General features: G+C 45.3%; 1 protein-coding gene across 1 annotated transcript in view; it reads left to right on the forward strand.

Annotated features, from left to right (window-relative positions):
- Nucleotides 1-12124, forward strand: part of LOC140482645 (immunoglobulin superfamily member 3-like) — a 62793-nt gene that overhangs the window by 13866 nt on the left and 36803 nt on the right. The gene's annotated exons all lie outside the window — the stretch shown is intronic.

Below are 12124 nucleotides of genomic sequence, written 5' to 3' on the forward strand. Positions count from 1 at the left end.
ACTGCTGCTGCACCGTGCCAGGGACCCGGATTCAATTCCAGCCTCGGGCAACTGTGTGGCGTTTGAACATTCTTCTCATATCTGTGTGGGTTTCCTGAGAGTGCTCTGGTTTCCTCCCACAATTCAAAGATGTGTAGGTTAGGTGAACTGGCCATGCTAAGTTGCCCATAGTGTTCTGGGATGTGTCGGTTAAGTGCATTAGTTCGGGTAAATGTAGCGTAATAGGTTCAGCGAATGGGTCTGGGTGGGTTACTCTCCAGAGAGTTGGTGTGGATGTGTTGGACTGAATGGATTCTATTCTATTCTATTCTATTCATGTTGGGCAGACATTTGGAGAGAGTGGAAACAGCCTTGAGATGGTTGGAGGAGATAGAGGGACAATGCAGTGATGGGGGAGATGGAAAGGTTGAGCAGGTTTCTGAGGGTGAAATGGTGATGGCAAGGTGCTTGGGAATGATGCCCTAGGCACAGCGCAGAGATGCTCAGAGTCTGGAGGAGAGACCACTGGTGCTGGGAGGAAGCTAGTGATAGGAACCATCAGAGGCGGACCCTGACAGAGCAGTGCCGGGAGCTGCAATGTGTGTCTGAGACTTTCCAATAGAAGCTGGACTCAATATTTTTCAAATGAGTGGAGAACTGAGAGAGTAAGTGGATGGAGAGAGAGTGAGACCTACAGTCACACCGAGATCAGTTATGATGTTGATCAATGAAGACTATGTGCAGGGGCTGAGAGTGAATCTGGATTCCAGAATCTGGAACAGGGAGTGGATATGAGCTGGTTCCCCATTGCAAGAGGCAAGAGGCAGTTGGATGGATGGTTTGGATTGTGGGGGCAGAGGGACTTTGTGTAGTGCTGCTGATTGGCCTGGGAAGGAGCATTGTTGAAGTGAGGGGCTCTGTGCTCATATTTCCCTCATACAGGCAGTTAACTATTTGGATAAATTTTCTGATAGTTCATTGAGTTTGTAAAGGAGCAGTTCCTTTTATATGGTATATTAGCAACTTAAATAAAGAAGGTTTCCAACCGTGACAAAGGGAGATAATTTACTGGGACCAGACAGCAAACAGGGTGTGAGAACACAGTGTTTCAGTCTCTTTGGTGCAGGTGGAGGGTAGCATCCAGAGAACATAGAGTCATAGAGATGTATAGCATGGAAACAGACCCTTTGGACCAACCCGTCCATGACGACCAAATATCCCAACCCAATCTAGTCCCACCTGCCAATTTGTGGGCAGCACGGTGGCACAGTGGTTAGTACTGCTGCCTCACAGCGCCAGAGACCCGGGTTCAATTCCTGCCTCAGGCGACTGACTGTGTGGAGTTTGCACATTCTCCCTGTGTCTGCGTGGGTTTCCTCCAGGTGCTCCGGTTTCCTCCCACAGTCCAAAGATGTGCAGGTCAGGTGAATTGGCCATGCTAAATTGCCCGTAGTTTTAGGTAAGGGGTAGATGTAGGGGTATGGGTGGGTTGCGCTTCGGCGGGCAGTGTGGACTTGTTGGGCCGAAGGGCCTGTTTCCACACAGTAAGTAATCTAAATCTACCCGGCCCATATCCCTCCAAACCCTTCCTATTCATATATCCTCCAAATGCCTTTTCAATGTTGCAATTGTACTAGCCTCCACCACTTCCTCTGGTAGCTCATTCCATACACGTACCACTCTCTGTGTGAAAAAGTTGCCCCATAAGTCTCTTTCATATCTTTCCCCTCTCACCTTAAACCTATGCCCTCTAGTTCTGGACTCCCAGACCCCAGGGAAAAGACTTTGCCTATTTACCCTATCCATGCACCTCATAATTTTATAAACCTCTATAAGGTCACCCCTCAGCCTCCAATGCTCCAGAGAAAACAGCCTCAGACTGTTCAGCCTCTCCCTATAGCTCAGATCCTCCAACCCTAGCAACATCCTTGTAAATCTTTTCTGGACCCTTTCAAGTTTCACAACATGTTTCTGATAGGAAGGAGACCAAAATTGCATGCAATATTCCAACAGTGGCATAATCAATGTCCTGTATAGCCGCAACATGACCTCCCAACTCCTATACTCAATACTCTGACCAATAAAGGAAAGCATACAAAACGCCTTCTTCACTATCCTATCTACCTGCGACTCCACTTTCAAGGAGCTATGAACCTGCACTCCAAGGTCTCTTTGTTCAGCAACACTCCCTAGGACTTTACTATTAAGTGTATAAGTCCTGCAAAGATTTGCTTTCCCAAAATGCAGCACCTCGCATTTATCTGACTCCATCTGCCACTTCTCAGCCCATTGACCCACCTGATCAAGATCCTGTTGTAATCTGAGATAATCCGCTTCACTGTCCACTATACCTCAAATTTTGGTGTCATCTACAAACTTACTAACTGTACCTCTTATGCTCGCATCCAAATCATTTATGTAAATGACAAAAAGTGGAGGACTCAGCACCGATCCTTGTGGCATTCCACTGGTCACAGGCCTCCAGTCTGAAAACCAACCCTCCACCACCTCCCTCTGTCCTCTACCTTTGAGCCAGTTCTGTATCCAAATGGCTAGTTCTCCCTGTATTCTGTGGGATCTAACCTTGCTAAGCAGTCTCCCATGGGGAACCTTGTCAAATGCCTTACTGAAGTCCATATAGATCACATCTACCACTCTGCCCTCATCAATCCTCTTTGTTACTACCTCAAAAAACTCAATCAGGTTTGTGAGACATGATTTCCCACGCACAAACCCATGTTGACTATCCCTAATCAGTCCTTGCCTTTCCAAATACATGTACGCCCTGTCCCTCAGGATTCCCTCCAACAACTTGCCCATCACCAAGCTCAGGCTCACCGGTCTATAGTTCACTGGCTTGTCCTTACCACCCTTCTTAAACAGTGGTATCATGTTCGCCAACCTCCAGTCTCTGGCACCTTACCTGTGACTATTGATGATACAAGTATCTCAGCAAGAGGCCCAGCAATCACTTCTCTAGCTTCCCACAGAGTTCTAGGATACACCTGATCGGGTCCTGGGGATTTATCCACCTTTACCCATTTCAGGACATCCAGCACTACCTCCTCTGTAATATGGACATTTTGCAAGATGTCACCATTTGGAACAGTCCGGCACAAGAACAGGCTGTTCAGCCCATCAACTCTGTGTCAGTCACGATGCCATTCTAAATGAGTCCCTCCCTGTAAATGTGTCTGTCTAAATACCTCTTAAACATTGCTAGTGAATCTATTTATATCATCTCCCCTGGCAGTGCAGTCCAGGCACCTACCACCCTCTATGTAAAAATCTTTCCTCACACATCTTCTTTACAGCTCCCCCACCCAACCTTAAAACTGCACCCCTTAGTATTTGACAATTGCATCCTGGATAAAAACACTCTGACTATCCATCCTAGCCACGTCTCTCATAATTTTGTAATTTCATCCCTCAGCCTCTGATTGTCTCACAAACACAATCTACGTTTGTCCTCTCTCTCCTTATAGATGAATACACTCCAATCCAGGCAACATCCTAGTAATCCTCTTTTGCACCCTCTCCAATGTTTCGTCATTCTTCCAATAGTGTGGTGACTAGAACGTCACACAGTACTCCAAATATGGCTGAACTAAAGTGCTTTACTGCTGCAACATGACGTGCCACTTATTATACTCAACAGCCCAACCAAAGAAAACAAGACTGCCATATATATTCTTTAGCACCTTATTCATTTGTAATGCCACTTTCCAGGAGTTATGGGCTTGCATCTTAAGATCCCTTTGTACATCAATTCTTGTAAGGGACTTTCCATTCACTGTATGCTTTCCTGTGGCATATGACCTCCCAAAATGCCTCACCTCACACTTGTCCAGATGAAACCCCATCTGCCATTTCTCCACCCAACGTTCCAACTGATCAATATCCTGCTGTATCCTTTGACAACCTTCCTCACCTTCCACAACTCCACCAATTTTTGTGTCATCTGCAAATTTACCGAAACATAGAAAATAGGAGCAGGAGTAGGACATTCGGCCCTTCAAGCCTTCACCATCATTCAATACAATTATTGGCTGATCATGCAATTCCTGCATCCCATTTCTGCCCTCTCCATATATCCTCTGATCCACAAGGGACCATGTTCAGCTCCTGGGAGAAAGTGAGGACTGCAGATGCTGGAGATCAGAGTCAAGGGTGTGGTGCTGGAAAGGACAGCAGGTCAGGTAGCATCAGAGGAGCAGGAGAATTGACGTTTTGGGCTCAAGCTCTTCATCATGTCCAGCTCCCTCTTGAATATATTGAATGCAGTAACCCCAACAACTTCCTGTGGGAGAGAATTCCACAGGTTCACAACTCTGAAGAAATTCTTCCTCATATCAGTCTTGAGTGGTTTACCCTTTATTCTTAAGCTGTGTCCCCTAGTTCTGGACTTCCCCAACATTGGGTATATTCTTTCTGCATCTAGCCTGTCTAGTCCCATCAGGATTTTATATGTTTCTATGAGATCCTCCCTCACTTATCTAAATTCCTTTGAATACAATCCCAGACATTCTAGTCTTTCCTCATATGTCAGTCGTGCCATCAGTCTGGTGAACCTTTGCCGAATTCTCTCAAGAATGTCCTTCCTTGGACTAGGAGAACAAAACTGCACACGATACTCAAGGCATGGCCTCGCCAAAACCCTGTATAACTGCAGCAAGACATCCTTACTCCGATACTCCAGTCCTCTCACTATGAAGGCCAGCACCTCACCACCTGCTGCACCTGCATGCCAACCTTCAGCGATTGTTCCACCATGACACCTCAGTCTCATTACATGTCACCTTTTCTGAAATTGCCACAATTCAGATAATAATCTGCCTTCCTGTTTTGAGACCAAAATAGGTAACTTCACACTTATCCACATTATATTTCATTTGTCAAGTATTTGGCACTCTGTCCAAGTCACCCTGCAATCTCTTAGCATATGTCCCCACAGCACACACTGTCACCCTGCTTAATGTCATCTGCAAATATGGGGATATGGCATTCATTTAATTCATTCAAATGGTTATTGTATATTCAAAGTTTGGGAGAAGATTTGTAGCTCGGGTGCTCGTTGTTGTGGTTCTGTTTGCCGAGCTGGGAATTTGTCTTGCAAACGTTTCGTCCCCTGTCTAGGTGACATCCTCAGTGCTTGGGAGCCTCCTGTGAAGCGCTTCTGTGCTGTTTCCTCCGGCATTTATAGTGGCCTGTCTCTGCCGCTTCCGGTTGTCAGTTCGAGCTGTCCACTGTAGTGGCCGGTATATTGGGTCCAGGTCGATGTGTTTGTTGATAGAGTCTGTGGACAAAACACTACATCGGACAAACAGGAAGACAGCTAACGATCCGTATACACGAATACCAACTAGCCACGAAACGACACGACCAGCTATCCTTAGTAGCCACACACACAGATGACAAGCAACATGAATTTGACTGGGACAACACTACCATTATAAGGCAAGCCAAACAGAGAACAGCCAGGGAATTCCTAGAGGCATGGCACTCATCCACAGACTCTATCAACAAACACATCGACCTGGACCCAATATACCGGCCACTACAGCGGACAGCTCAAACTGACAACCGGAAGCGGCAGAGACAGGCCACTATAAATGCCGGAGGAAACAGCACAGAAGCGCTTCACAGGAGGCTCCCAAGCCCTGAGGATGTCACCTAGACAGGGGACGAAACGTTTGCAAGACAAATTCCCAGCTCGGCGAACAGAACCACAACGGCTATTGTATATTGTGAACAGCTGGGGTCCCAGCACTGTATCTTGCTGTACTTCACTCGTCACTGCCTGCCACTCTGAAAAGGACCTGTGTATTCCAACTCTCTGCTTCCTATCGGCCAATCAGTTCTCTACCAATGTCAATACTTCACTTCCAATACCATGAACTTTGAGTTTCCTTCCTAATATCTTGTGTGGGACTTTGTCAAAGTCGTTTGGAAGCCCAAATATACAACATCTACTGCTTTACCCATGTCCACTCTACTGGTCACATGTTCAAAAAAAGTCCAGAAGATTTGTCAAGCCTGATTTCCCTTTAGTGAATCCATGCTGATTAGGATTGATTCTGTCACCACTTTCCAAATGCTCAGTTATTACATCATTAGTTATTGACTCCAGCATTTTCCCCACCACTAATGTCAGGCTAACCAGCCTATAATTCCCCATTTTCTCTCTCCCTCCTTTTTTAAAGAATGGGATTACATTAGGTACCTTTCAATCCATTTGTACTCTTCCAGAGTCTACAGAATGCTGAAAAATGATCAGGTTATTTCTAGGGCCACTTCCTTGAGTATTCTGGGATGCAGATCATCAGGCCATGGGACTTATCAGGTTTTAATTCCATTAGTTTCCCCAATACCATTTCCTGATTGAAAAGGATTTCCTTCAGTTTCTCCTTCATGCTTGAGCCTCTGTCTCTGAGCATTTCTTGAAGAAATATCAAAAGTATTTGATCAACCATCAAAATAAAAACAAAGGAATTATGGCTGCTGCAAATCCAAAACAAAAACAGAAGTTGCTGGAAAAGCTCAGCAGGTTTGACAGCATCCTTCAAACTGTTATGAGGAAGATTAACAGACCTGAAACATTAACTCTGATTTCTCTTCTCAGATGCTGCCAAACCTGTTGAGTTTTGCCAGCAAATTCTGTTCTGGTATTATTCAACAGGTCTCCCATCTCTTTGTTGTTCATCATGAATCCATCTGATTCTCACAGTAAGGGATCTACATTTGTCTTCACCAGTCTTTTGCTGTTTCCATATCTATCAAAGATTTAGCTGTCGGTTTTTACGTTTTCCACAAGCTTACTTTCATATTTTATTTTCCCTTTCCGAATTAAAGCCTTTGTCCTCCTCTGCTGAATTTTAAATTTCTCCCAGTCCTCAGGTTTGCTGCTTTTTTTTGGTGAAGACAAATCCCTTACTGTGTGAATCAGATGGATCTCTTAAGTATCCTTGGCCAGCTTATCCTAGGTCATGCATGCCTCAATAATACACCCATGCATACACCCATAATAAATGCTGTTTCCTTACTGCATGCATCTCTAATTTACTGTTTGATTCTTTCCCCAATTTCACAATTACTATTTGGTAAGCTGTATACAACTCCCACGAACTTATTTTTCCCTTTGGTGTTCCCCTGCTCCACCCATACAGATTCCACAGGTCGAGTCTAATGTGCTCCCTTACTATTGTTTTAATTTCTTCCTTAACTAGCAACACTACCACACCTCCCTTTCCTTTCCATCTATATTTCCTGAAAATTCAATAACCATGGACATTGAGTTCCCATTTTGGTTACTCTGGAGCCAGCTGTCTGTGATCCACTGATCCTTGCAGAATACGACTGATCACACAACTACAGATAGTAAAACACTGCTCCACAGTAACCCTCTGTCTTCTGTGACCAAGGCAATTTTGTATCCAATTTGCCAACTCACCATGGATCCTTTGTAACTTAATCTTCTGCACCTGCCTACCATGAGAGACCGTGTCAAATGCTTTAGTAATGTTCATGTAGATAACACTCACTGTCTGATCTTCATCAGTCATGTTTGTTACTTCCTCAAATATGTAGACATAACGTCCTATATACAAAGCCATACTGACTATCCCCAATAAGTTCATGCTTTTCCAAATGCAAAAAAAATTATTAAAAATATTCTTCAATTATTTCCCTACCACTGATGTAAAGCTCACCAGCCTATAATTTCCTAGATTATCCCTGTTATCCTTCTTCAACAAAGGAACAATATTAACTATTCTCCAGGCTTCTGGGACTTCACATGTGGCGAACGAGGATACAAAGATCTCTTTCAGGCCCCAGCAATGTCCTCTCTTTCCTCCTATACTACCTTGGAACAATTCCATCAAACCCTGGGGACTGACCTACCTAAATGTCTTTCAAACCTCCCACCCAACACCACCTCCTTCTTATCAACATGCCCGAGAATATCAAGGACCCCTCCCTGATTTTTCCATCATGTTTCCTTCTCCTTTGTGAATATCAATGCAAATTAAGGACCACACCCACTTCTTCTGACTCCATGCATACATTACCTCCATTGCCTTTGAGTGAACCTTCCCTTTCATTAGCCACCTCCTTATGCCCAATTAATGTGTAAAATACCTTGGGTTTCTTCTTAATCTGGGGAGAAAGTGAGGACTGCAGATGCTGGAGATCAGAGCTGAAAGATGTGTTGCTGGAAAAGCACAGCAGGTCAGGCAGCATCCAAAGAGCAGGAGATTCAACGTTTCGAGCCCTTCGTCAGGAATGAGGAAATTGTGCCAAGCAGGCTAAGATAAAAGGTAGGGAGGAGGGACTTGGGGGAGGAGCATTGGAAATGCAATAGGTGGAAAGAGGTTAAGGTGAGGGTGATAGGCCTGAGACGGGGTGGGGGCGGAGAGGTCAGGAAGAAAATTGCAGGTCAGGAAGGTGGTGCTGAGTTCAAGGGTTGCGATTGAGACAAGGTGGGGGAAGGGGAAATGAGGAAGCTGGAGAAATCTGAATTCATCCCTAGTGGTTGGAGGGTTTCTAGGCGGAAGATGAGGCGCTCTTCCTCCATGTTACCACGGTCTGGTGATGGAGGAGGCCAAGGACCTGCATGTCCTTGGTGGAGTGGGAGGGGGAGTTGAAGTGTTGAGCCATGGGATGATTGGGTCGGTTGGTGCGGGTGTTGCAGAGGTGTTCTCTGAAACGTACGGCAAGTAGGTGGCCTGTCTTCCCAATGTAGAGGAGGCCACACTGGTTGCAGCGGATGCAGTAAATGATGTGTGTGGAGGTGCAGGTGAATTTGCGGCGGATATGGAAGGATCCCTTGGGGCCTTGGAGGGAAGTGAGGGGGGAGGTGTGGGCGCAAGTTTTGCATTTCTTGCGGTTGCAGGGGAAGGTGCCGGGAATGAATGTTGGGTTGGTGGGGGGTGTGGACCTAACGAGGGAGTCGCGGAGGGAGTGGTCTTTTCAGAATGCTGATAGGGGAGGGGAGTGAAATATATCCCTGGTGGTGGGGTCCGTTTGGAGGTGGCGGAAATGACGACGGATGATATGATGTATATGGAGGTTGGTTGGGTGGTAGGTGAGGACCAGTGGGGTTCTGTCCTGGTGACGGTTGGAGGGGCGGGGTTCAAGAGTGGATGAGCAGGAAGTGGAGGAGATGCGGTGGAGAGCATCGTCGATCACGTCTAAGGGGAAATTGCAGTCTTTGAAGAAGGAGGCCATCTGGGTTGCTCGGTATTGGAACTGGTCCTCCTGGGAGCAGATGCGGTGGAGGCAAAGGAATTGGGAATATGGGATGGCGTTTTTACAGGGGCAGGGTGGGAGGAGGTGTAGTCTAGGTTGCTGTGGGAGTCGGTCGGTTTATAGTAAATGTCCCTGTTGATTCGGTCGCCCGAGATAGAAATGGAGAGGTCTAGGAAGGGGAGGGAGGAGTCTGAGACGGTCCAGGTAAATTTGAGGTCGGGGTGGAAGGTGTTGGTAAAGTGGATGAACTGTTCAACCTCCTCGTGGGAGTATGAGGCAGCGCTGATACAGTCATCAATGTAGCGGAGGAAAAGGTGGGGAGTGGTGCCAGTGTAGCTGCGGAAGATGGACTGTTCCACATATTCGACGAAGAGGCAGGCATAGCTGGGGCCCATGCAGGTGCCCATGGCTACTCCTTTGGTTTGGAGGAAGTAGGAGGATTGGAAAGAGAAGTTGTTCAGAGTGAGGACCAGTTCAGTCAGTCGAAGGAGGGTGTCAGTGGAAGGGTACTGGTTGGTACGGCGGGAAAGGAAAAAGCCCGAGATAGAAATGGAGAGGTCTAGGAAGGGGAGGGAGGAGTCTGAGACAGTCCGAGATAGAAATGGAGAGGTCCAGGAAGGGCAGGGAGGAGTCTGAGATGGTCCTCAAGTGCCAAGGACATTTCATGGTCACTTTGGGGGCCCCTTTATTCCACATTTAAGTTATTTCTTGCTTCCTTTATATTCCTCAAGGCCTTACCTGATTGCAGTTTCCTAAACCCTACAGTTTCAATCACTTGACCAGTCCAAAATCCAGCACAGCTTCTTTACTCGTTGGACTATCAACATTGTTTCAAGAAACCCTCCTGTTTGCACTGAACAAATTCAGTCCCATCCAAGTCCCTTTCACTAAGGGAATCCACATCAAAACTACAGATGTTAAAATCACCCACTGAACCAACCCACTGTATTTAGATTGAGAAATAGAGGCAGAGTCATACAACCCAGAAACACAGTTTGGTCCAACTCATCTATGCTGACCAGACATTTCAATTTAACCTTGTCCCATTTGCCAGCATTTTTCCCATAAACCTTTAAACGCATCCTATTCATATACTGATCCAGATTCCTTTTGTTATGACATAGGGTAAACCCCTCTGCTAATTTAAACCAGCAATACTGAAAAGATTCACCCCATGCTGTAATCTGTTAACATTTTTGAGGGAAAGAACTATCCCAGAGGTCACTATTTAAAGTAACAATTAAAAACTTTATTCTTTAAGTCCAACAGAGAATATTAAAAGTAATAACTATTTGCAATTACTTTCTTTTAAACCTACCTCCTACTTCCCACTCTCCAATGCTAGTCAACATCAGGTGGGTTTTGATGTTCTGCTGCACAAACTCCTTCCACAGACAGGAGCCTCTCAGAGAGCACTGGTAGCCTCCATTTACTTGTCTTTTGGCAGTTCTCTCTCTAGCTGTTCAAAATGTCCAGGTTTATACCCCAAAACATTGGATCATTTCATTGGTTTTAATCTTATCAAAATACGAAATCCAATGATTGGAATATGGTATCTTGGGCATAATTTAAACTGATTGGCCAATTTTGAATTTTTTAAATTTTGTTTCATGGCAACCCAAATGCTGCGAGCAGTCTCAATCAAGTATTACATTGTTAACTTGTTCCGGAATCTCAGTGTTTTATCCTTGCTAGCTTTTCAACTCTATTGAAGGTATAGTACCTTTGCACCTTCATAACACTTTTAAATGTTGTAATTGTACCCACCTCCACCAATTCTTCTGACAGCTCATTCCATATGCACACCACCATCTGCATGGAAAAGTCCCCTTTCAGGGCCTTATTGAAAATCTTTCCCATCTCACTTTAAGTCTATTCCCTCCAGTTTTTGAACACCCTATGAAAAAGATCTTAGCTATTCACCCTATACATTATCCTCATGATTTTATAAACCTCCATATAATCACCTGTCAATTTCCAACTCTCCAAGGAAAACAACCCCAGCCTATTCAGCCTCTCTCTTAGCTCAAACCTTTTCATCCCAGCCATGTCCTCATAAATCTTTTCCATAACTTCTCAAGTTTAACACCATTCTTCATAAAGAAGGGTAATCAGTATTCTAAATGCAGTATTCTAAAAGTGGCCTCACCAGTGTATTGTACTGCCATAACATGACATCCCAATTCCTGTACTCAGTGTTATGTCCAACAGAGGCAACTGTACTAAATGATTGCTTCACCATCCTGCCGACATGTGAACTCAATTTCAAGGAACTATGAACCTGCATCCCAAGCTTTTTTTTATTGGTACCACACTCCAGGGTGTTGTACCGCCACAAAGGCCAGTATCCCATTACCCAGATTGCCTTTATTTACACATGCAGAGTCTTAGACAGTAGTCCAGCTCCCTCAGAGCTAGCAAAATCTCTAACACTCCTGTTTATATCTGTCAGACAGGGCTCCCTGATTGGGCCATGTTAACAGCCCCAATCAGGGAACTCATATTCTGACGTGTACACCTGGCTGATCTTGTTGCAATCACGACATCCTTTCCCCTCTATGTCCAGGATCGTAGGCCTGTTCGTTCTCTTGTAGCATCTTCTGGGGTGATTTCAGGTCTGTTTCCTCTGATTCAGACTTGGATACCAGCAGCAGATACCAGAGCACAGCCCACCTCTTGTGTCTGGACTATCTCAGAAGAAATTCATCCTCTTCTTCACAAAGTAAGGTCATCAAGGCTGCAACATCTACTGTGTCCATCTCGGAAGTCCAACCTTTCTTCAATGGTAGGAGCGGGGAACCCATGGGTTCTGACTGCTGTACCTGATGTTCTGAGGGGCTGAGTATGTTTTGCTTACACACCGTTTGTGAATTTGCTGCTTTCATGTGGTCCACTT

Source organism: Chiloscyllium punctatum, chromosome 11 (assembly GCF_047496795.1).
Source record: "Chiloscyllium punctatum isolate Juve2018m chromosome 11, sChiPun1.3, whole genome shotgun sequence".
Classification (NCBI taxonomy): domain Eukaryota; kingdom Metazoa; phylum Chordata; class Chondrichthyes; order Orectolobiformes; family Hemiscylliidae; genus Chiloscyllium; species Chiloscyllium punctatum.